Raw genomic sequence first — 26,049 nt, 5'->3', positions numbered from 1 at the left:
GTGCAACCCCCTGCAATGTAGGGAACTCAGCTAAAGCATCAATGACCAGTGGCCATCCAACCTCTGCTTAGAAACCTCCAAGGAAGGAGAGTCCACAACCTCCCAAGGGAGATCCATCTTCAATGTATTATAGAAAGTAAACAACACTTATTTGACCCCAGTTATTTGACACAGGAAAGGGACGCGGGTGGCGCTGTGGGTTAAACCACAGAGCCTAGGACTTGCCTATCAAAAGGTTGGTGGTTCAAATCCCCGTGACGGGGTGAGCTCCCGTTGCTTGGTCCCTGCTCCTGCCCACCTAGCAGTTTCAAAGCACATCAAAGTGCAAGTAGATAAATAGGTACCACTCTGGCGGGAAGGTAAACGGCGTTTCCGTGCACTGCTCTGGTTCGCCAGAAGTGGCTTAGTCATGCTGGCCACATGACGTGGAAGCTGTACGCCGGCTCCCTTGGCCAGTAAAGCGAGATGAGCGCCGCAACCCCAGAGTCTGTCGCGACTAGACCTAATGGTCAGGGGTCCTTTACCTTTACCTTCTTTGACACAGAGGGGGCAACCTACAGATAAAGTCCAGAAGGCACACATGGAGTTCTGCATATATGGGAGAATTTCAAAAAGCAAGTGGTCCTCACTAACCTGGTGCAAAAAGATCTTGTCATCCGGAGGAGCCCTGGCTGCCTAGATAAAGCACTATAGCCCCACACACTCTTACCTCAGTGTGGCTTTCTTCTGAGTAGACAGTTATTTACCAGATGCAAGTCAGCAGCACCAGACAACCCCGCTTGGCTAGGTGCTGCCGACAGGCCCTGCACCCTCAGCAACATCTGAAGGCCCTGGGGTGGATTGCACCCTGAACCTTGCAGAGTCAGGCCCAGGCTGCCACTGGGCCCAGCACTGGTGGCGGCAACAGGCAGCTCCAGCTCGCCCACCCTACCCATTGCCACCTCACCACCGCACTTACCTGACCTGGGAGGTCTGGATTGCGGGCTCTACTGGTCAAAACAAGAACCTCAGCAATTGCACCCTCCCACTGTAAACAAACCAGGACTGCTCCAAGAAAATGCACATGACAAAAAGCAGTGTTAGGTCCTGGTGGGCTGCCCCTTTACCCGCTTACGATTTGCCAAGCGGTCAGCCAATCGGGATTTTTAAAAAGTGCTTCTCCCCCCCCTTCACTTCTCACTTCCCTCTGTGACCTTCAAGCCTCATGCTGTGGCCCTCCATTTACACCATTTTCACCTGTGACCCCCTTGGAATATCCTGGGGGTGTCCCCAGGGGGCCATATGAGCTCCAGTTGAGAAACACTGATTAAAAGCACCATCATGCCACTTTAATGGTTATGGCTTCTCCCACATTCCAAAATCTGTGGGAACTGAGTGCCTTCCAGAACTCTTATCTTAGTCCTTTGCTTTCTTCAGCCACGAACAGGAACAAGCAGTGCAGAGTTGTTGTTGTTGTTTTTAAGTGAGCCGAAATTTTCTCAGAAGAGAATTTTCTGAAAAAAAGACTATTCAACTCTATCCCTTAAAATATATACAGTGGTACCTCGGTTTTACGATCTTAATCTGTTCCGGAAGTCCATTTTACAACCGAGGCACACTTTCCATAATGAGGCCTCCTGCCGCCGGTGCCCTTCCACCATTCAGATTCCATTCTTAGACTGAGGTAAAGTTTGCAAACCGGGACACTACCTCTGGTTTTGCAGAGTTTGTAAACCAAATAGTTCTTAAACAGGGCTGTTCTTAAACCGAGGAACCACTGTATTTAGCAAAATACCTTCCCATCCAAATTTTGCAACCCACAAATGGTGTGGGAAATGTCGAGAGTCCATTTTTATTCAGCTGTGTATTTCACTTTCCTAAGAGAGATAGTATAAAATATAATAGAAAGAAGCCTTGTGAAATTATATGAAACTGCCAAAGAAATAGTTATGGGGAGATCACTATAGGCTAACTCTGAATGAGTGTGTTTTGGCTTGAGGAAATAACATGGAAGAATATGTTATTTGCAGATAGCTAGGCTAGGCTGCTGGGCTCCCTAGCAAGTGCAGCTAGGAGCTAAACAGCTTGCAGCTGCATATCATTACCAAAGACTTATTAGTCCCATGGGCAGGCTTTCCAGACGTTTCCACTTTCTTGAACCACATTTCTGCTCAGAAAAATATTTTCTTCTCTGTATCTTCCTTGGAGCAATGTCTTCAGAATCTTTACCTTTTCCATTTACGAGAAAAAGAGAAATCAAGGGAAGAGTGGGAGGTGTCTCTGAATTCTAACTTCCGTGCAAAAGTTTCAGAAGGGCAGAACGCATTTATCAATAGTAGAGAAGCAATAATGAGAGATACCACTTTTTTGTTCCATTCTTGTTCCTTTAAAGGGCATTGCCTCAGAAATTCAGCAGGTGAACATTTCCTGCCAGGAAGATAAGTGGCATCATGGTGGTGAAGCCACTCAGCTGTGTGACCGAGGAAGATCCTACATCCAAATCGCACATCTGCTCTGAGTAGGGTGACCGAAAAAGAAGAGGACATGCATTACCCAAAAAAGGTGGCCAAAGAGGAAAAAGATTTGCATGAGATTTACATATGGTAATGCGTTTTAAAGATGCAAAGTTACAAATGAGTACTATGGTCTAAACAAAACTACAATGCTGTCGCCAATGGAGGCAAAGGCTCACAAAAAAACTTAACATGGAGGCCAAATGGCCGAGATATGGAGAAATTTTGGAACAAGAGGGGGACAGGTTGAAATTGCAAAGTTTTGAGAAATTAAAAGGGAAAGTGAGAGATTGGCTTCATTACTACCAAATAATGGAAGTTTTCAAAATGGACAGGAAAATTGGCTTCCAGGTGGAAAAATCAAAATTGGAGACTGAGTTGTTAGAACCCAGTACTAAGAATTTGGCAAGAATGTATAGCTTGCTGTTGGAATGGAACACAAAAGATGAAATGGTAAAATCTGCAATGATTAATTGGGCACAGGACATTGGTCATAATATTTTGTTTGCTGACTGGAAAAGGTTGTGGACCACCGGTATGAAATTTACGGCATGTAATGCCCTAAGAGAGAACATTATGAAAATGATTTATAGGTGGTATATGACCCCAGTCAAGCTTGCAAAAATTTACCATTTGCCCGATAATAAATGTTGGAAATGTAAAGAAGTCGAAGGAACATTCTTTCACCTTTGGTGGACGTGCCCAAGGATTAAGGCTTTCTGGGAAATGATATATAATGAATTGAAAAAGGTACTTAAGTACACTTTCCCTAAGAAACCAGAGGCCTTTCTCCTGGGCATAGTTGGCCAATTGGTGCCAAAGAAGGATAGAACATTTTTTATGTATGCCACAACAGTAGCAAGAATACTCATCGCAAAGTACTGGAAGACGCAAGATCTACCCACCATGGAAGAATGGCAGATGAAGGTGATAGACTATATGGGACTGGCAGAGATGACGAGCAGAATCCGAGACCAGGGAAGAGATACGGCGGAAGAGGATTGGAAAAAAAATAAAGAATGTTTAAAGAAATACTGTATAATTAATGAATGTTAGAATGACTCTGGATTATAAAATAAGGGGTTAATAGTGGCAAGGGATAATTTAAAGAAAATAAATAATATTAAAATTGAGTTAAAAGTAAGGCAAGGATTTGCTGACAAATTAATCAGAAATTAGAATACAGAAAGGGGAGGTATGAGGAAGTCGGGAAAGTAAGTTATAAGAAAGAAAAACTTGAATTTATATGTGTTTTATGTTTGCATTTTTTATAATGTCTTTTTTTCTTTTTTCATTTGTTGGTTATTGTGTTGTGTTGGAATGTTATAAATCTGTGGAAACTTTAAAAAAATAAAATAAACAAAACTACAATGCACCTCACCATAGTTGGGAAGACTGTGACCAAATGACCTGCTCTCTGGGGGCTGATGGACAACATGAAGGCCTCTGTTCTCCCCAGTTTTATCATGGGCTAGGAAATACAAGCTGTCCGTGGTAAATAGGTGCAGATGGGAGATAAGGTGAAGCTTGCAGGGATACCATATGTAAAGCATTTTGAACATTGATAAACCATAGATTATTATTATGTATGTATTAGGATGCACACACACACCCTATGTACTACAGCAAGTCAAGTCCCCAGTCCAGGGTCAATCCACGGGTCCAAAGTCCCACAAACATCTTGGAGCATCTAAACTGAGGTCCTTCAACATGGAGGCACAGCACCTCAGCTCTCCTTCCCTCTTTTACTTTGCATGCTGACTGCAGCATCTGGGCTTGATGAGGCAGGTGACCCTCAGCTGTCCTGAGTCTACACCAGCTTCATCCAAGAGCTAGCAAGCCCCAGATGGTGAGCTAGGGAGCTGGGCTGTGGGTCCTTGCCTGCCACAGCTTCCTGGAGTGCCCTGCCTGCTGCTCCTTAGGCCTCAGAGCCCGCTGTGTTTGTGGAGACTGAGACACCTATGGCTCTGGTGATGGGTCTCATGTTGCTCTGGTTCCTATGCATAACCCCCATCCCCTCATCATCCTCCATCACCTTCCTACACCAACCTCTCCTTCCCAATCTCCAGTGTGTCCCAGTCCCGACTACACCCCTCTTCCTCTTCCCTGTTGTACTGCCAGTTTGTGTCCACTTGGGTCATAGACGCAACACTTCCTATGGAATTATTGCCATGCCATCTCCTGACACCATCTCCCACTGCTACTTGGTCACTTTTTGGCAATGATGGTGAAGGCTTGACAGAGCTAAAGGGCTCATTGACAGCTCTATGCTGAAGCCAAAAGTTAAAATCCTATGCACTTGGGAATATACTTCACTGAAATAAGGAGGGAATTTACTTCTGAGGAGAGATGGCTAAGATCAGGCTGAAACTATTCTTTTGACTCTCTTCAATCAGTGCTGTTGTGACTCAATATATTTACATTGCTGAAATAGTTATGATGTTTAATGTTTACATGTCTTCATCTAATCTGAATTAAAAATAAAGAATGATCAGTACCTCAACAGAAATCCAATTACCGTATGCTGCTGGTTACTTACATTTGGGTTACATTTCCACACACACAAAATATGCATGGATATTTCTGCACATTTTCCCAAAGACTTTATCTACTACACACATTTTTGCAAGCAATTTCTCCATGTATAGAGCATTTCTGTATGATAATTTCGCTAATATGCACCTTTTAAAGGTCTGCTTTCAACTAATAATTATTTTGTGCACTCTGCAAGTCTGGGAGAGGTTAGAGAATGACTCCACAGCATTTGGGCAAATGCAAACTCTGAAGGTTAGCTGTGTTTCTGTTCTCATATCAGTTTGAAAAGATTTTAAGCTTCACAACATTCTCCCCCTACCCCTACATGAAAGGGAGAAGCAATGCATTGAGATCCAAGCTATAGAAAATTCTTGGGCTGCATCTACACTGACCTGTTAGCATTATTTCCCCCTATTACAACGATATTAGATATGTTGTTCTAAAACATCACAGGGCACGCTTCTTAATTAAAATGTTTTTGACCTTTTTTTAAAAAAGAAATCATACTTCCTTATGATTTGCCATATTTCAAAAAGTAAAAATCCAGACACACAAGTTGTTGCATTTTTTTTAAGGCAATTGCCCAATAGCCCTGAGCTGCCCACTCCAGAGCCACAGCCTGAACCAGAGCCACCAGCAATTATTATTATTATTATTATTATTATTATTATTATTATTATTATCTAGGACATTTGCTTTAAAATGTAAAATTCCCCCCGGATGGGCATGTAAACCCCCCAAAAGAGTACATGTCCAGGAATTCTGGGATGTATGGCAACCCCTAAGTACAGTGGTACCTCTGGTTATGAACTCTTCAGGTTACGAGCTCTGCCGCCCCGGAAGTAGCTATTCCTGGTTGTGAACTTTGCCCTAGGATGCAAGCAGAAATCGCACGCCAGTGGCGCACGAGCAGCAGGAGGCCCCATTAGTGAAAGCGTGCCTCAGGATAAGAACGGTTTCAGCTTAAGAACGGACCTCTGGAACCAATTAAGTTCGTAACTGGAGGTAGCACTGTAATACCCAGCCACACCATTTATAAGGAACAGTTTCTTTGCCTGCTGCTGAACGCTGGTTGCTCTGCTCCACCTTCTGGTGCCACATTTTAATTCCTCCTCCCTCCCTCTGTGTCCTTTGTTATCTGCCACTCAAATACCATTGCAGGTGGATCAGAGTTTGAATCCAGTAAAAAGAAAGAAAGAGGTAAAACACTACATAGAGACATATGAGCAGTATTTCACCAATTTAGCAGCATAAAATGAATAAGAATTAAGCGATACAAAATACAAGTTCATAATGCATTATGAACATAAAAGGTAGGATGTCATGTGTCTATCTACGTTATCAAAACCATTCCTTAATGTTAAAAACCATGTGTGTAGATCTGCCCTGCAGTAGACTTCCTGCGTGTGAGAAGCACATTCAGTTCCTTTCTCCAGGCATGCCCTTTGGTTAAAAATACTATAAATCTTGTAAAACCTATCTGAGCAGAGACCATGCCAGGGCAGGGGAAAACATGAAAGCGCATGCGCATGACCTAAAGCAACAGTGGCTTTGTACACCAGTCCTTTGAAAGAAAACAAGCATTTGTAGATAGCAGAGGAAGAACCTCAAAGGAAAGATGGTGCCTTGGCCAGGCCAGATTGGCAAAACCTGATCCATTTTAAGATTTAATTAAATCTTGCACTCGGCATTAAGATGCCACAATTAGGATATAATGACCCCGGAGATGTGCCATCATCACCATTCATTTGGTCTATTTATTGGGTTTTGATGTTAAGCAAAGTATGCAGAATGTATTACATATGAGTCCAAACCAAGATGAATGCCTTGCTTTCCTCTACAGTATTGATCTATGCTGCATTCCAAAAATCACATATGCATAAATATTAGGTATTGAAAAAGTACTCTGTCATTGCACAGGAGAAGCATTTCATTAGCCGCACTAAATTACTCACCTCTAAACATGCAGGTCTGTTCACGGTATTATTTTTATTATTAAAGAATCCGGTTTTCTCTTCTCCTACCACAAATTATTTCATGATTATCTTTCCCCTTTGCATTGTTGCAATGGTGAGCTACAGTCAATTATATCTAAAATCCCTTTGGCCAATCAGAAGGCCTGATTAGTGGCCGTCTAATTACGGGATAATAAATGGGGAAGTGACAAGTTTCCTCTTCCTCATTTATTCCTGTAATTAAATGGCATACTGCACATCAATCATATAATCTATGTTATTAGGATTCACAAACTTTTTGGGGAGGGCGCTCACATTTTGCTCTGCTGGCAGGGGGCATTCATCAAGGTTTATAGCCACCTGTCAGATAATCAAAGAGCACTAAGTAGCTGATAATGACCTCCAGGTAGGATGGGAAATAATCAGCCAGACATCTTGCTAAGAGATTTCAGGAATCTACGCTTCCCATGTCAGCGGTACGAAGAGCAGTACAAATGTGAGCAGTGTTTGCCACGGAAAATAGTTAAGGTTTAGATCTGAGACGGCCAAGCAGCAGCTTACACAGGCAACAACAACAACAACAATAATAATAAATAATAAATTTTATTTATATCCCGCCCTCCCCAGCCGAAGCTGGGCTCAGGGCGGCTAACAACAGTCAAAATAGTTCAACATTCTAAAAACATTCATTATAAAATTAATTAAAATCAGATTCATGGCAACCATCAAGCAAAATCCTGTGCGGGTTGCCAGAGAAGGGGGTCAGGCTGCGCCCTGACCAAAGGCCTGGTGGAACAGCTCTGTCTTGCAGGCCCTGCAGAAGGATATCAGGTCCCGCAGAGCCCTAGTCAACAACAAAAACAACAACAATAGTTCATAGAATTGTATAGTTGGCAGGTACCCAAAGAATCATCTAGTCCAACTCCCTGCAATGCAAAAATCTGAACTAAAGCACTCATGACAACATAGGTGCCATCTATGGAGGCCCAGGTCCCCACAAATTTTAAATGAAGGGAAGTGGCGCCCACTCTGTGGGTTGTCTGCCTGACACGTCAGCACGCCCCTGCCACATGCGTGAGTGACATCATTATGCCACGGGCCATGCTGATGTCACACATGCCACGATGACATCACATGGCCCCATGCTCCCTCTGCAGTACGGGCAAGGAGGCTCGCCTGCGTGGCAACAATCCTGTGATACAGGTTAGCCCAGGCATAGGCAAACTCGGCCCTCCAGATGTTTTGGGACTACAACTTCCATCATCCCTAGCTAACAGGACCAGTGGTCAGGGATGATGGGAATTGTAGTGTCAAAACATCTGGAGAGCCGAGTTTGCCTATGCCTGGGTTAGCCTAAGTGATTGGCCAAAGGTCACCTTAGGTGGGGATTTGAATCCTGATTTCCCAGATCCTAGTCCAGGGCTTCAACCACTACATCACACAAGCTCACATCATTACACTTTCAATGCACGTATCCTACATTTATATCCCACCCTTCTTCCAAGAAGCTGAAGGCAGCAAGTGGAGGAAAGAACCAGCTCCCATTTTTATCATCACAACAACACTGTGAGATAGGTTGGCTGGCTTAAGGTCATCCAGTGTCTTTAAAAGCTTTGGATCCTGGTCTCCCAGGACCTAGGCCAACTCCCTAAACACTTACCACATTCCAAAGCAACTCTCCATGGGGCAGGGCCGCTATGCTAGCTTCCCAGCAGGTAGGGGTCTGAGATACTTATGTGGGTCAATCATGTCATTGACCTGTATTGATGGATGAAGCTTAGTTGACATTTGGCTGATGGGTGTGGCTGCCTACAGACTACTGGCTTCAAATGACACATGGAATTGAGCAGTATCGAAGACTTCCAAGAACAGAGAATGTCAAAGCCTTCAGTGCAATGAAGTATGCAAAACTTTTTGGAAATAATTATATAGCCAATGCTTCTAAAGCTGTTCTTTTCTCTATTTTCACAGTAAGTGAATTTGAGAATGCAGCTGGGTTAATGAGTGTTGAAGACAGCTTTAAAATTGGACCGGTATTACAATGTTAATGAGGCAAATGCTCACAATTTAATGAAATGCTTCAGTCATTTCCGTCTCTCCACATTCGTCTCTCCAGTTGTACTTTCGAAATGGTCACCACATGATTTCATCGTACAGCATTTCCCAGTTTTGATTTAGTCAGACAAGAAAAAAGAAAAAGAAAGATCTGCAACGCATGGGAGCTGAGAGCTTCTTTCTTGAAAGACGTTTTGAAAATAATGTATTTGAAACAACAACAATAATAATAATGGCTCTTTCACCTGCCACTAATGACCACTTGTTAGCTTCCTGTGGTCCCATTTCTCATTCTCTTCTGAGATGGAAAGTTTAACAGCAATGTTAGCAGTGAGGCGGGGGGTTTCACCCCTGTATTTTTAAAGCATCAGTCGCTTTCTTCCCGAATGAATCCTTGTATCATGTAATCTTCAGGTCTTTTGCTTGTGATAGAATCTGATGGAACATCTTTTAGAAAAAGCAGACAATCTATTTCCCTCCGATATCCAGGGTGATGTTGGTCGCTCTCTTTTTTATCTGTTACTTATATAGTTTGGTAACAAAACTGCTTGCTTTAGTTTTTTTCCCCCTTCTGTAACTCACCAGACCATAAATCGCGGAAGCAGGAAAGGCTAATGAATCTGTTTCTCAGTGCCAACAGATTTCAGCTTTGGCGTGCGTTCACCATAAATGCTGAATGTTCTCTTAGCACCACTGAGCAGTGGTTTGCAGACTGGTGTCCCTAGAAATTGCAGGGGTTTGCAGAAACGTATCGGGAGTTTCTTGATGGGAAGATCAATGGTGGTGGACAAAGATGTGGCCGATACGTGGAGACCCAGCTGACACAAGGCACTTTGTGCTATTAGTTGTTGTTGTTTTGAAAGCACTAGAATAGAGGGAGGCAACCTGCAAACATCCAAATGCATTCAGAACTGTTGGCTGCCCGTTCTTATCATCTCAGTTTCTTTCAGAACAATTGTGCCTCCTTGCAGCAATCCCCGCAGAGGGAAGAAAGGTTGGCAGCGCTGAGAAAGAAATGTTTGTGTTCACTCTGTAGCAAGTTCACAGCTAGGCAGCGACGTCGCCTCCATCCCTTTCCTCTAGGTGCCTGGAATGGCCCGGCAGCGTGACATTTGCAATAAATGAAAAGCCTCTGGAAGCTATCAGTGTGCTTTCAAACTGGCACACTGGCGGCACTTTGCATGCAGGCCATGTTGTGGACCTCAGTGGAAGCAAGGGGAAAGAAATAGGGGCAGCTTTCATTGTAAATAATCTGCCACAGCAGGTCAGGTCACCTAACCTTCCCCACTGGAAGAAAAAAAAAAGCCAGTAGCAAGAGAACAGAGAGGGAGTCAAAGGTCTCATTTTGACTAACAGCTGGGCCGTCTGTTCACCCAGATGGAGTCACAGGAGGCAGGTGTCACACAGTCACTGAGAATCCTGACCCTGGTCTGCTTTTATCAGCCTCTGACTGTAGCATCATAATTTACCCGCAGCTAGCAAGCCCTGGCGCCTCCTGGTCCAGCAAAGTGAGCTTTCCGGTAATCACTGGCTATCTCCAGGAGGAAGGGGTGGCTCGGCTCATTATTTAGATGCGATAACCTGACCCAAGCAAACATTGGGGGAATATAACGGGCTAAATGACACTCTGCAAATCGTACTGTGCCATGATCCATCATTAACCTTAGTAAGCCATTGCATTACTGGAGCAGCCTTCTAAATGAAGAGGTCACAGTTGATTTAAAAGCTCCAGAATTTGTTAATGCTCCAAGGACTTATATTCTATTAAAATGTCCAGCTCAGGCATATGAATGTGTGTGTGTGTGCTCTCACACACTCTCAGTACAGAGAATTGGTTTAATGGTTGGCTTAAATTTATTGCCATTTTTGCTTCCAGGTTAATGATGATACATATATGTAGGGTTGTGCCAAAAAATCTCCAGGTTTTATTGCTGGAGCTGAAAAATAGGTATTTTTTGAAGGGTACAAATGTTTCCTGGAAAAATGTTTCATGTGGAATATCAGACCCTGCAAACATCCATATTTCCAAGAGACACCCCTGATTTAGAAAAGTTGTCCTGGTTTCTAATAGGATCCTGGAATGTCCCTCTTTTCCTTAGGACGTCACTATTTTCATTGGAGAAATGTTGTAGGGTAAGGAGTTATTCAACCCCAAGCCATCTGAAGCCGATCTTTTCTGGGGAAGGGTTTAATGTTTTAGTATGTTTTTATACATGTTGGAAGCTGCCCAGATTGGCTGGGGCAACCCAGTAAGATGTGTGCCGTATAAATAGTAAAATTGTCGTTATGGAATGGGGTGTCACTATTTTCATCTGAGAAATGTTGGAGGGTATGGAATTGCATTCCCGCCCCCACCTGGAGTTCTGTTTAGCTGCTGTTGCTGTGGCACCAACTCCTTCTCCCCAATTAGTTATTCTTTCCCCTTCCTGAGCTAGTGTGTGATCCCAGCTCATTAGGGATCACGTCATGAGCATGATGATATCATGAGTGTTATGTATCCAATCTGATTTGGCTGTGTGATGGCACCACTGGGAGCAGGAGAAGCAAACAAAGAGGGAAATGAACAGAGGGCAATGTAAATGAATGGGGGAACATTTTTGCAAGCAGTGCCAAAACAATTATCAAAAGTGGTGAATCATTTTTCAGCCGTGCCAAAAAATGTGGCATGCACATATATGCAAACACACACAAAACTGCCTTTCCGCACACAAATATTTATCACTCATACTTGTTGAAAGGACAAATAAGAAAGTCACTGGGGATGGAGAGCTTCAAAGCCTTGCAAGCAGCTCAGAGGAGAGTCTGGCAGGGATGGTACGGAAATTAAAACAGCATTGGCTAATGTGAAGCGGCAATTCATGAAGAATTAGCACTGCCCTTCAGAGCAGTTTTACTGAATTGAACCTAGGAGGGTTTTAAGATTAAGCCATTTAATTGCTGCTTTAGGAACTCTGGATTTTGCATAGCCATGAGTCCAGGTGTTAATACTGATTCTTCTCTGTTCAGTTCTGATAACAGGCCTGAATCTCAGAACCAATTAAGAGGAACCTTTCAAAGATTTCCTCCCAGTTTTTAATACATCCTCGGGCTTTGCTTTAATTGGGGACACTGCAGGAATTTGGGGGTATTGCACTGTGAGGAAGCCAAATACTACATTAAAAAAGGAGGGGTTGGCTCTCCTGTGAGTTCTCCTAAGCCGACATTTCAACCGAGACTTATTTCCCTGCTGTTTGTGTTAGGCGGTTTGTTTTGATCCTGAAAGACCAACTGAAAATGTGAAAATTCACAGCTGAAGGAAGGGCAAATCTCCACACAAATTCAGAGGAAACCCAGAAATGTCCCTCAGCTAAATCAAACACTTACAAGCCGGGGCCCTGTCCTTCTGTCATGCTTCAATCCCTGACAGCCCCTGCAGCTGAACAAATCCTTCCCCCTGACCTTAACAGAGCAAAGAGCAACAGTTGTGGAAGCTAGAGGGGAGAGGTAAAAGGGAATGTCCTTCTTTATGGCTATCCTTTCCTCTCCTCTCTCCATTATCACCCAGAATGATGCTGGATGTGTAGTCATGACTGAGGATTGCTAATGGGTGCTAGGGATGACTTTGGGGAGTTTGGATGTCAATTTTGGTTCTCTCATCCTCTCCCCCCCAAAAAAAATGAAATTCAGTTCTCTACCTTCCTGCAGCCATTTGGCTTTGGGAAAACTTTGATCATAAACATCCACTGCCTTGTGGGACCTGAAGGAGTGTCTCCACCTCCATCGTTCAGCCTGCACACTGAGGTCCGGTGCCAAGGGCCTTCTGGCGGTTCCCTCACTGCGAGAAGTGAGATTACAGGAAACCAGGGAGAGGGCCTTCTCGGTAGTGGCACCCACCCTGTGGAAAGCCCTCTTGTCAGAGGTCAAGGAAATAAACAACTACCTGACTTTTAGAAGACATCTGACGGCAACCTTGTTTACGGAAGTTTTTAATGTTTGATGTTTTATCGTGTTTTTAATATTCTCTTGGGAGCTGTCCAGAGTGCCAGATGGGTGGGGTATAAAATAATGATGATGATGATGATGATGATGATGATGATGATTTCATTGGGAAAAGGGTAGTCTATGGACTATGCTCTACACAAATCCAGAGTGGAGTCCCTATGATTGTTGGATTGTGCCCTGTATGCCTTATTTTGGCAACTCCTGCAGCCAATCTGGTGCCAAACATTTAGCTCTGCTTTCCTTTGCTCCCTTGGACCACATCAGTGAGGCCAAGGAGGGGGGTGTCTTGTCATCTGGGTAGCCCAGGACCTCCATACACACCGCCCAGTCTTGCACCCCAGGGAGGTCACTTCGATGCTGCTAATGCAATGGTTTGTCTTCACCCTAGAAGGTGCACTCCATTGTCTCCTTAGGTGGACAGAGGCAAACAACAACAACATCTGCATCTGCTTCTTCACATAGTCACCACTGCTTTTGAAGGTGAGCTTGAAAGGGTCTAGGCAAAATACCGTATTTTTTGCTCTATAAGACTCACTTTTTCCCTCCTCAAAAGTAAGGGGAAATATGTGTGCGTCTTATGGAGCAAATGCAGGCTGCGCAGCTATCCCAGAAGCCAGAACAGCAAGAGGGATTGCTGATTTCACTGCGCAGCGATCCCTCTTGCTGTTCTAGCTTCTGAGATTCAGAATATTTTTTTTCTTGTTTTCCTCCTCCAAAAACTAGGTGCGTCTTGTGGTCTGGTGCATCTTATAGAGTTAAAGGAATGTAGAGGGAAATGCATTGTATTTTTTAAAAAAAATAAGATTCCCTCTCTCTCTGATGTCTCACACAGCTCCGTAGTGATGGCCGAGGAGGGAAAGAATCCAAAGAGCAAAACTTAATAACCTTAAACACATTTACTTGGATGTAATTGATTTCAGCCTTAGGGCTATTCTATATATGCCAAGAATACTGACATTTCTGCCCAGGTGGGTCAAGCTGATATCCAAGCTGTAGCTCAAAGGAACACCACCAGGGGAATTTTCTACAGAGCAGCTCACAGAATAGGTTAGTACATTATTTCAAATGCCAGCATCCGATCTAAGTCAGTTATAAGCCACTTAGAGAGCAATGGCATTCCATCCACGTTATATCTGACCAACCTGAAATGCTCCCAAGTCAGCTACCATCATTCAAGATAGAACACTAAGTTATGTGCACATGATGTTCTGCGTGAATGACTGCTTGGTGTTGTTTTGCTTGCTTTTTCACTCACACTGCATACAGCAACTAATATTTGACCCTTTCTGTTGCTGTCCAGTACCTACCTACCTTCCTTCCTTCCTTCCTTCCGTCCTTTAGATGGATTTCATAATAAAAGTTGGTCTCTCTGTCTGTCTATCTCACACACTTATAATTCACAATAAAAACTCAAAAGTAATACTGGGTTTAAAGGTTTGGGCAGTGAGCAGCTGGGGCAGAGCTGCTACACCAGATACACAGCAAGTGGGTCACTATTGCTTACTGAGAGGGGGAGGGGAAGGGAGAAAGTGGTGGGGAGGTTGATGTCATGTAAATGATGACCGCCTCTTTCCATATGAACCTACTCAGACCCTGAGATAATCTTCTGAAGCCCTCCTTCATGTGTCTCCTCCTCTAGAGGTCTGGAGGGTTGCAACACAAGAACGGGCCTGCTCTGCAGTGGCTCCCTGTCTTCGGTATGCTCTCCCCAGAGATGTTCGCCTGGCACCTTCATTATACACCGTTAGACACCAGGCAAAAACGTTCTTTTTTAACCAGGCCTTTGGTTGACCTGATTGATATATTCTACCCTTTTAAAATGTGCCTCTTTTGGTGGGTGGGGGTGTTGTTGGGTAATTATTGTTCTTATTTTGATTTTATACATTGTGATCTTTTCTGTGAACTGCCCTGAGACCTCCGGGTATAGGGCAGTATATAAATTCAATCAATCAATCAATCAATCAATCAATCAATCAATGCACCAGTAGGACCAGCACATTAGCTTCACTATTGTATTTGCATCATGCCAAACTCCTCACTCCCTCAGTAAGCAATAAGGACCCACCTGCTGGAAATCTAGCATATTCATCCTACCAGATAATCCACTTCTGGCTCTGAGTCCATCATTCTGACTTGAACGCTGGCCGGCTGGTTTCCTCAAAACATTCCATTTGGTGTGGCCACACCCTTTCTTTCCCTAATTTGTCAGTGAGAGGACGACTACAAATATCAGTCAGTTGTGACACATCAACAGACTAAAGGAAGCAGGAGTCAGGGAAGGCCCTCGCTTTCACTTTACAAATGTTTCCTGTTTTATATGGAATTTTTATTTGCCACAGGTGAACAGTTATTTACATGCCTGAAGTAGATGATGTAAGCATTATTTTCAATTCTACAGTAGGAAACCCAAATATGACAACCCCCAAACAAGTGTCTGGAACGGAAAAGATGATTTACATATATTTGTTTTAACATTTTAATCCTAATTTCACCCCCAAAGGTAGCTAGTAACAGCCATTAAAAACATCAGTTAAAATATTAAAAATTAACAAAACTACCCCCCCACAAAAGCAGTAAAAACAGAAACAATCAGCAGTATTGTAAAAGCTGGCAGCAAAGTAGAAATTAAATACATCATCGACTGAAAGCTGAGCAGAATTGGATTTATTTTAAGCATACCTAAAGCTAACAGAATAGGTACCAACTGGGTATTCCTGGAAAGAGAGCTTTATAACCAAGGTGCCACTACTGAGTAGGCCCTCAGTAGGGCCTGCTGAGTAGGCAGGATATCACAATGATCAAAAGTCTCACAAACAGGCAACAAACATTCGGCTCTCCCCGTAGCTGTATATTTTATCCTAGAAGTGAACTGTGCAGGTGAATGGACATTTGCCTATAGAAGGAATTTGTCTCTCTGTGTTAAAAATAAAAAAAAAAAATGCTGGGGAACTTATGAGTGATGAACAGAACAGCTGCAAAGTTTATAGGGCTCCAAAGAACTTTATATGAAAATGTGTATATTGCCTTGTCATATTTATAGAAGAGTCATTGCACACGCTAATGAATTGTAACCATCTCTAGGGCAGAATATATCAACCCCATTAACTGTGCTGGAGAACAACATAAACTAGAAAGAGAAGTCTTCTAACCAGCTGTGAACAGCAAGCTGTCAACCACTTTTATAATTGTAGGTGATTAATCTCCCTACTCCAAGTTATTAATTAATTTATTGGGCTTAAATAAATTTGCATATGGCCAAAAACTCAATGCAGATAATCAAAACTTCTATCACTCATTATGAGAAAGAAAATCATTATCTATCATCTATCTATCTATACATACATACATACATGTGACCAAACTTAACGCAAAATAGCAACAGAGGCCCTTAATTTGCAAGAAACCAAGTAAAACTGGCTTGTTAAAATTGGCCACTATCAGTGAATTGATTAAAGCCTTGGTTAATTCATTGATTAACTCACACCTAAAGAATCATGGGAACTGAAGTTTGCTCCTCAATGAGCTACAATTCCCAGAACTCTTAACAAGCTACAGTTCCCAGGATTCCTTGGGGGAATCCTTCCTTACTATGGGATCAGGAAAGCTCCATTGCTTTGGGATAACTTGGTCATAAGTATCAGCATGATCACCCTGCCTTCTGCTTTTGCAAGAGATTTAAACAGCTACCTCTGATAACTGGGTTATGAAAATGCATCTAGAGCTATCCTCTCTCCAAGCAATCAGAGGAATGACTGAATAACCTATAGTGATGGGCAGGACTTTGGGCCATAGGTCTGGGACCCCACTCAGAAGATGAAACAAGAGAATCTCAAATGCAGGAAGGGTGGGATGCCACAGTTTGAAATAAGCAAAGTGATACGCATTACATTCTAAAGGGCCAGTAAGTCCAGATTCTAACATTTTATAAGTGCATCGCTAAAAACCTATAGTCCTACTTTAAAGCAGCACGTTTTACCTCCAAGAAACCAACACGAGAGAGCTAAGTGCATCTCAAGACAGCACAAAACCAATGACATAAATGCATAATATACTCTCTCCCCGAAGATATTAGTGTTTGTAGAACACAACAAGCTCCTAAGTCCTCCTGAAAGTGGACTCAAATGTTCTCTACTACAGAAATGTATGTCCTATCATGATGCCTAGTTTCTTGAAATCCAATTGTCGGCTAAATTCTATAGTACTATAGTACTGGAGGGAGGAGTGAACAAGAAAGAGAAAGGAGCTGTTCTGAGGTTTTATGGGGCCATTGCCTTTATAAAATGCTGGATTCTGGTTTACTGTGCCTTTTGCAACCAGCTCGTTGAGTAAAAGCTGAAGATCATAGTCCATTTTTCAAAAAGAGTAGTGGATGACCCTGGTCTATACGCCTCCTTAGAAGCATTTGTCTATGCAGCCTCTATTGCCAGCATCAACAGTAACTCACGTGGATGGCAAATGGCTTTGCAATACCTTGACTATGAGGGGTGCTATATAAAACCAAATTCTATTCTCCTTTAGAAATGACTCATAAAAAACGTCACCCCTTTAAGTGTGTGTGTGTATATATATAAACACAAAGCCGTCTCTGTGTTTATACATAACACTTAAAGTGGAGGCATTTTTACGAGCCATTTATAGCATAGAAGAGAATGGCGTTCTGAAGCAGAAGCTTCTATACTCAAGACCTCTCAAAGCACTTTACAAATCAGTGGGTTAGAAGCTGGAAATGAAGTGGTTGCATGCAAAAACGCATTTAAATTGTGTATGTACATTACACACACTTTCATTTTATACATGAGCAGAGATCCCATATTTAAACTGTGGGACTTGGGATATTACCAGATTGATATTCATGAACCATAAAAAAGCTACCCTGAACCCTCTCATCTACTTAATGCTCATTTTAAGCCAGGGCTGTGCAAATTTGTAGCCTACGGAGACAAACACCCAATCAACTTAGTGCTGTGCTGAAAATTTCTTTCTCCCCCCTCCTTTAACCATTCTTCAACAATTAATAAGAAAAGAAATTCCATTCAAATGACGTCAAACAGATGGGGACATTTCAATGAAATCCTTATAAGTTGGAACTCTGGGTTTTTATTATGCTCACCTCACCATGTCAAGAGATATTTTGTTGATGTCTTTTTTTTTTTTACATCCTACAAATCAACACTTTAGTGGTCTATACTCTGCAGCCTTCTCTTAAAAAAAAAAAGATGTTTAGGGCTACTTTCTTTTTCCTACTCATGTTTGAATACTGCACCTCAGTGAGGCCAAACTTAGATTCACAAAATATTTAGGGGTATGTGTACCCCTGCGTACCCCCAGAAAAAAGCAGTGTGTGTAATTTTTGAAGAAGAAAATCTGTGTGGAAAGGTATGGTTTTTCTAAGGTAAAAGGAAGACTTTAATTAAAAACAAAATCAGTGAATACACCACTCTCGGGCACTCAGAAGCCAGCTTCACATACTTCAATTAAATCTCAGGGGAAGATGCCCTAAGGGGAAAAAAAAATATAGCAATTTTTAGATTTCCCCCTTATAGTCAACGGGAGGGGGGGGTGAAACAGAGCTTTAGATTTCACATACTACATTTGGACCTGAATCATGAATCCAGACAGAAGGACACAGAGCAGATGTGAAACACAATGGCCTGCTTCCAACTGCTACAGATACAAGGCGCTTCATGTGGTCACTGTGCACCACACACACACAATCCGACTCAAAGGTTTTCATCATTCTCATGCATTGTATTAACTGTGTTGTCCTTCTAGATTGAAATTATTATATTCATTGCTATAAACCACTTTTTAAAAGTACAGTTTGGGTATTGTCAAACAGAAAGTGAGTGGCAAAGAACTATTAGCAGATAGTTCTAACAGGAAACAATAAAATTCCCCAGGAGGAATAGCTTTAAAGTATACATGATTAAAGTATACATTACTGTAGCAATTAAAGTATACATGACAATAAAGAGACCCTCACATTACAGCTTTGGAAATTTGGATTCAAATCTGAGATCAGCAAGTGGACTCCTTTGGGCTAGTTTTCATTCTTGAGCATCTTTTCCATCATCTGGAATGCTGAATTAACAAAAAGCCAAGTTTAGAGGAATTTTGGATGCCTTTTTAGGTTAAATATTATGCCACACTTTGCACAGTGTAGAAACATATTTCAGCTTTCAGATAATTCAGCAGAAATAAAGTCCAATTTCAAAGAACCATGTACAATAGCCTAATTATGTTGGTCCTGGGTGGATTGGGGCTCTGGGCTATATGCATCAAAATTTAGAGTTCCATAAACTGGATTTGAGGGGTGGGGTGTTCACCTTCTGCATTTTCAATATCTGCCTACAATTTTCAAATTCCAGAATAAGCATGAAGAGAATTGGAATGGGTCATGCATTTCTTTTGTATTTCCAGGCCCAATTCAAAGTGTTGGTTGTAAACTATAAAGCCATAAATGACTTAGGCCCATGCCCCATCTTTCCCACCATGAATCTGCCCATACTCTTACATCACCATTGAAGACCCTTCTCTGGGTACCCCATCTGAGGGAGGTTTGGAGTGTGCTAACAAGGGACAGTGCTGCCTCCCCATCTGTGGAATGTTCTCCCCTGCAAGGCCCACCTGGCATTGGCTTTGCTATGCTTTCAGTGCCAGGTGAAGAGATATTTCTACTCCAGGTATTTGATGGTATGGCATGGCATGGTTACTTTTATGTTGATTACCACTGATGTTTTGTCTGCTATGATGGTGTTGTTATGACATCGTTTATATGGCTTTGCATTAGTCTTGGAACTTTTCAGAAATGAGCACTCACACTTTACATTGTGGGTGCCCTTTGCAGGATCGTGCATGGTGCTACAGTTCCCAGGGAGCTTACTGGCAAGCAGGGGCTGGCTTGCCCCTCAGTGTTAATTTTTGGAGGTTCACACCCAGCCTAAGTAATCAGGTTTCTTGCTGGGAGGTAGGGCCAGCCCCATTTATAAATAGGGGTGGAGCTCTGGAGATTCACCCTCCCTACTCTCCCTTTCTTTAATGTTCCTTGTTTGCAGGTTAACTTTTTTTCTCGCTTAGCAGGTGCTACTATGTTCTTTGACTGGTTGCTGTTGAAGGACCAGGAATAAATTTTCCTGCATTGGTAGGTTTTGTCTTCCCCGTAGCAATTTGTCACAACTTTGGTGGTTATGGCCTTGGGTTGAATCCTTTAGTCTTTTCTTCCCTATAATGGTGTGTGTGTGTGTGTGGTGACTCACTCCCCTGCAGTGGCAATTCCAGGGTCCCCTCTTAAAAGGGGTTATATAATGGGTGTCACTGGCCATACACTGAAAGGTCATCAGTGAACTACCCTGAGTGTGGGGATATGGGCTTGGCTGCCTGCTACACTTACATCTCACAGAGCACCCCCATATCCCATTTACCCTGATGTGCCCCAGTTCCCCCCAGCTGGGGGGCTGGGAGGGATATATGCCCAAGGCCTATGCCAAGGTCTTCCTACATGTGGAAGTTTAATAAAGTTGTGGCCTAATTTTAATTCCATATACCGTTGTCAGAGTCTTTATTCCTTCTTACGATCCCTGAGGGCTGGGGTTGTCGCCACCTGGTCATGCAATAGCATTTAAGAAGTCTAATAAAACCAAGCTAAACACCTTCAGATGGAATTGCACATTACATACATGAGCCCAGTGACTTTATGGAGTCATTTCCAGCCAGCGAGGGCAACTGGGATCTGTCCATGGTACTGATTTCCCTGATCACTGCTTCTAATGGCTTGACTTGGCTTGCCCAGAACAGCTTTGGTCTGACTGCATTCATGTCCTATGTGAGCATCAAGTGAATATGCTACTTAGTGAAAGCTGGAGACTGGAAGCAGAAAGAGTCTGATTCATACTCTGGGTGCAAGGGATAGAGATGTGGGCATCATGGCAGCTTGTCCAAAGATCTATGCACACTTAATGATGCAACTGGGAATGTGAAAAGGCATACTGGTTCTCAATTCATCAGAATCAGATTAATTCTGGATGTCTAGCAGATGTATTCTTAATCAATTTACCCCTCTTCCTATATCAGTTGTAATTCAGAAAAGTGATGGGGTTACTACACAGAGAGACAGCTGCTTTACTATGTGACTTACCCAGGCTGGACATATTGTTCCCAGGCAACTACAGCAGAGTGCTAATGTGACAATTCAACCTAAGGAAAGCTAATACATATATTCTTATCAAAGGCTTGGTAAGTAAACAACTTTGCAACTGTGGAGGCGGCAGCAACCACACTACTTAGGACATCTGCAGCACAGATCTCAGAAGGTCCCTGTCATCTGGGATGATCCACAGTGTGGCTCCCTTCCTTATTGGTGTTTTCCTAATTTTTCAGAGGAGGTGATGTTGACATCACTGGCTCCTCCCATGCAATCCTGTGTTTCTGATGTTACCAGGGTGGCGCATGTAATGACACAGGCTGCACTGACTCCCAATTGGTAAGATAATGTCCAATGGGTTACTTGTTGTAAGTAACTTCTATTGAACTTGTGGGATTTACATTTGAGTAAATGTTATTGGGATTTCAGTGCCAAGGGATAGCAGTTGCATCTTAACAGTTTTTTTGAAAGGAAGATGACATTACATGACTGTTTTGAGTTAAAATATTAAAATTCCTTTTAAATGTAAACTGGGCTGAAAACTATTTTGTACTGATTGCGAGGAAGGTCCTTGTTTTAATTTTGGCAAGAAATTGACAGCCCTATCCTGGATACAGGCAACAAACTTGAATAGATTGGCATCGATATCTGGTGCAGATATAACAAGTGGTCGTTGTTGAGTTGGCTGTGAAAGTGGATGGGCTAACAAGTCCTGAGCATATTCTTGTTGAGCAAAACTTCCTTCTGCCATGCTGAATAGAACATAAGCTGTGGGAGACTTCACAGTCTCCAGCTGCTGTACAGTCCAACCAAAGAGATAGGGAATGCCACAGGCTTGGCAGAGACCACAGAAATTTTGCAAGTGAATTCAAAAGCTGACTGGCAAAAAAAAAAAAAAAAAACCAAAGGAGGCACAAAATGTATCAAGCAATGAGCGTTGTAAAGTGTATGTGTGGGGGAGACAAAACTGTATTTTTTTCTGGTGTAGCTTTCCTTATTAAACCATGATGTGCCTTATTATGGAGAACAGAGTGATTATATTACTGCACAGTTTCCAAAAATGGCCCTTTGATCTTGGTACAGGTGAGCATCAGGCAAGTAGCTTGATCAGTTAAGATGTAAGCACCGCAGTTCAGGCGCTGATATGTTCAAGAGGACTGCAAATCAATTCTGCAATTAACTGCTTATGACTTTGGTGGTATAACCATCTGGCTTCTCCTTCTTGGGGACATATTTGTAAAACTCCTAGGAACCCTCCCAACAGTTAGTGGCAACCACTGAAACATCTAATCAAGTCTTAATGGGGGAGAAATAAAGACCTCCTGACCAGTTCATGAATAATATGAGAAACTGAATTCTCAGTTCTGTTCTTCCATTCATTGCACTTATTATTAATAATATTTTGCCTTGCATCCAGTGAGGTGTGCATTGAAAAGTGCATAGCTTGACATTAACACCTGCTCTGTATGCTGAAATGGTTATGCTTTTGTTGGTCATGCTGGAAGTGGAAAACAATAAAGCAAAGGAAATACAAATGACTTCTTTTCCCCCTCTTGGTTTTCATCCAGCAGTACAGCAGTTTCTGTTTTCCTAACAAGCATCTTGTGGATATGTTTTACAATGTACGGATGAGGGGATGTGCAGTATTGTGAAAGATCACGGAACCCAGAAACCAAATCCATTGGCCACCTATTCCCCCCCCCCACTGTGGGAAATACTTTAACTTAGACAATATGTTTGTCTCTTATTAGTAAAGATCAGAATACAAAGCTATCAAAGTCACAGAACTGTGTGTCACATTTCTAATTTGGGGCTATTAAATATCTAGAGAAAGCAAGATTCCTCTGCTCCTACCCCGATCTCTCACATGCAAAAGACAAGGCTTCGGTGAATGTTTACAATTTGGTGCTAAATAGTTCATTTAAATGCTTATTTAAGAATTATGTGAGTTTCACTTATCACCACATGATTAATTTGGGCAAGATCATTTGGGGGGAAAGGAAGCTCCAATGCTTGCACTGAAATGTCTTATTTGCGACTGCTGAATTAGATCCTTGCTTAGAAATGGAACCTGTAATCCAGTTAAACAACAGGTAATAGGAACTGGAGAAAAGTTGCCTTGCAGTGCTTTTCTTTGGAACACAAAGAAACCAAACCCCCTCTTTTAAAAGGTCAGCTTTTAAGCACCTCAAACAGCTGCCACAATTTAAGAATAAAAAAATCCTTCAAATAGCATCAGAAATCTCTCACTCAAGTTCTGCACTGTACCTTAAGGGGGGGGTCTTCTAATGAACTATATTGCATAATATTTGACACAACTGTTCTCTGGTCCACCAAATTCAAACCATCGAGAGCCCCACCTGTGCATCTTTTAAGCTAGAGGCAAAGGGAAATATTTCTGCACCTTTGCTATTTCCCTCCCTGCACTTCTGCACAGAGCTACTGCCTTGCAACCCCTTTCCTCGCTCTCAGATCAATACATACCACACACTCATCCACTTTCTTGAGAACTTATTCAAGTTTCCCCTGTCACTGTGTGTGGGACAACCTCCCCCAGGAAGAAAAGGATGCCCGAGGTCATTTCCTCCGTCTTGCAAAAGCCCTCGCCATCCAGTGGCGCAGCGTTTGCAAATCTGCCGATCCCTGTGGGTCTGGGATCTCAGGATGCAGAAGCCACCCGATTGCGTTTCATCATCACCGTTTTGTGTTTTGCTTTTATAAGGCTTACCTGTTCTATGAAACTGCAGCAGGGGAGCAAGCGGCGGCGGCAGCGGCAGCAGCAACAGCAGGAATATGCAACAGCAGCTTCGACCAAGGGAAAACCTTGCCTCGCTATCCCACCGTCGCAACAAACAGTTTTCGCAGGCGTCCTCTTTTCATTCACCAAAGATAAAACAAGAAAGGCAGGCGGGTTGAAACCACTTCCTTACTGGCAGAGGTCGTCTCTCTTCTCAGAAATGACTGGATCTCTCTCTCCCTCTCTCTCTCCCCACATTTACCCTTCAGATCAATACAGCTCTTTAGCAGCAGCTTCAGCTAAACTGCAGCTGATAGAGCCTAGCCAATAGGTACAGAGGATTCCCCTTCTGCAACCCTCCCTCAAAAAGACACACGCAGAGCATGCATTTCAAATGTTATTAGTTGGGGAGGAAAGGCAAAAGTCATCTTAACCCCTTGCTTGAAGCCTAACCTGTCTCTCTTCCCCCTCCATCCCCCGAGTGCAGCTTTCCAGGCTGACTTGGAAAGACTCCCCAGCGAAGCAAAAAAGCCCAGTTGAAATTATGGAAAGGAGCATGACCCTGCAAAGCCTCTAAAAGTGTTTTAACCGTCCAAAGGCTGTCAGCCTCCAGACATCTCTCTCACACACACAGCACAGCACAACACAACACAACACAACACACTCAGAGCTAGCAAACTGTAAGTAATAATCAATTCATGTGCAATAAATCAGCTATCCTGCACACAAACACTTGCTCATGCCATTGGTGTCCACTAATGCAGACAGCGTTCCATCATGTGAATCATTGAGTTGGAAGGGACCCCAAGGGTCATCTAGTCCAACCCCCTGCAATACAGGAATCTCAGCTAAAGCATCCATGACAGTTTCAACCTCTGCTTAAAAATCTCCAAGGAAGGAGAGTGCACAACCTCCTGAGGGAGACCGTTCCACTGTCGAACAGTTCTTATTGTCAAAGTTTTTCCTGATCTTTAGTCAGAATCTCCTTTCTTGTAACGTGAAGCCTTTGGTGCAAGTCCTACCCTCCAGAGCAGTACCCTTATAATGAGACAGACTCTTGACACCTTCTGCCCATTCTCTGCTCTGACCTCCAGTAGCTCTCCAAGTTTTTCCTAGTTTTGCAATGGGAGGGGTTTTCTAAAAAAATAAAAGGGGGGGAGAGGAGAAGTGGAAATCACTGAACCATTTAGTTCAGTTTTGCCACTAGATGGATTAATCGATCTATGCCAGTTTTGCATATTTGCACCCAGAATTCCATTGTGTTTCCATATTATTTTGCCAATAATAATAATAATAATAATAACTCTCAAATTCCACACCGATGGCTTTCCCTAGCATGCATCATTCACAGAACCCCCAGTACTGTTCTAGCATATTCAGTTAAAGGTAACTAAAGGTATATATGTATTTATTATTCATTCATTCATTCATTCCGGTTTTATCATTATTCTTATTATTAGTAGTAGTAGTCAGTTTTTATGGCCAAGCCCTCACCAAGCAACATACAGAGAGAAACAGAACAAGAGAGTCTCAGACAGAGTATGACACACTGAGTGGATACAGACAAACAGATGGATACAGACTGAATGAGATCACCAAAATTCTCTTAAGGAAAGTCAATAGCAAAAAGATAAATTTTAAATACTTATTAAATGGCAAAACAGAAGGGGCCAAATGAATGTTAACTGGAAGAGGGCACAAATATATCTGCAAAGCATCAGATGGCACAATCTCTGAACTGTGGGTGCTAGATACATGAAAATCAGTCTACTTGAAATCTGCCACTGCATGCAGTTATTGTTTTTGTTTGTTACTATGATGTGTATAAAGGGATGCAGGTGGCGCTGTGGGTAAAACCTCAGTGCCCAGAGCTTGCCAATCGCATGGTCGGCAGTTCGAATCCCCGCGGCGGGGTGCACTCCCGTCGTTCGGTCCCAGCGCCTGCCAACCTAGCAGTTCGAAAGCAACCCTGGGTGCAAGTAGATAAATAGGGACCGCTTACCAGCGGGAAGGTAAACGGCGTTCCGTGTGCTGCGCTGGCTCGCCAGATGCAGCTTGTCACTCTGGCCACGTGACCCGGAAGTGTCTGCGGACAGCGCTGGCTCCCGGCCTATAGAGTAAGATGAGCGCACAACCCTAGAGTCTGGCAAGACT

General features: G+C 42.9%; 1 protein-coding gene across 2 annotated transcripts in view; it reads right to left on the bottom strand.

Moving 5' to 3' along the window:
- CDH12 (cadherin 12) overlaps positions 1 to 24,293 on the bottom strand; it is a 652,390-nt gene extending 628,097 nt beyond the window's left edge. For both annotated transcript variants that reach the window (XM_081918186.1, XM_081918185.1), the window contains exon 1: positions 23,887 to 24,293. The gene's annotated coding sequence lies outside the window, so the exon portion shown is untranslated. The remainder of the gene's footprint in view (positions 1 to 23,886) is intronic.
- Between the last annotated feature and the right edge of the window lie 1,756 nt (positions 24,294 to 26,049).

The sequence above is a fragment of the Podarcis melisellensis genome (assembly GCF_964234715.1).
Source record: "Podarcis melisellensis genome assembly, chromosome: 7".
Taxonomy (NCBI): Eukaryota; Metazoa; Chordata; class Lepidosauria; order Squamata; family Lacertidae; genus Podarcis; species Podarcis melisellensis.
Note: the sequence above shows the minus strand (reverse complement) of the source record. Positions and strands in the feature narration are given on the sequence as shown.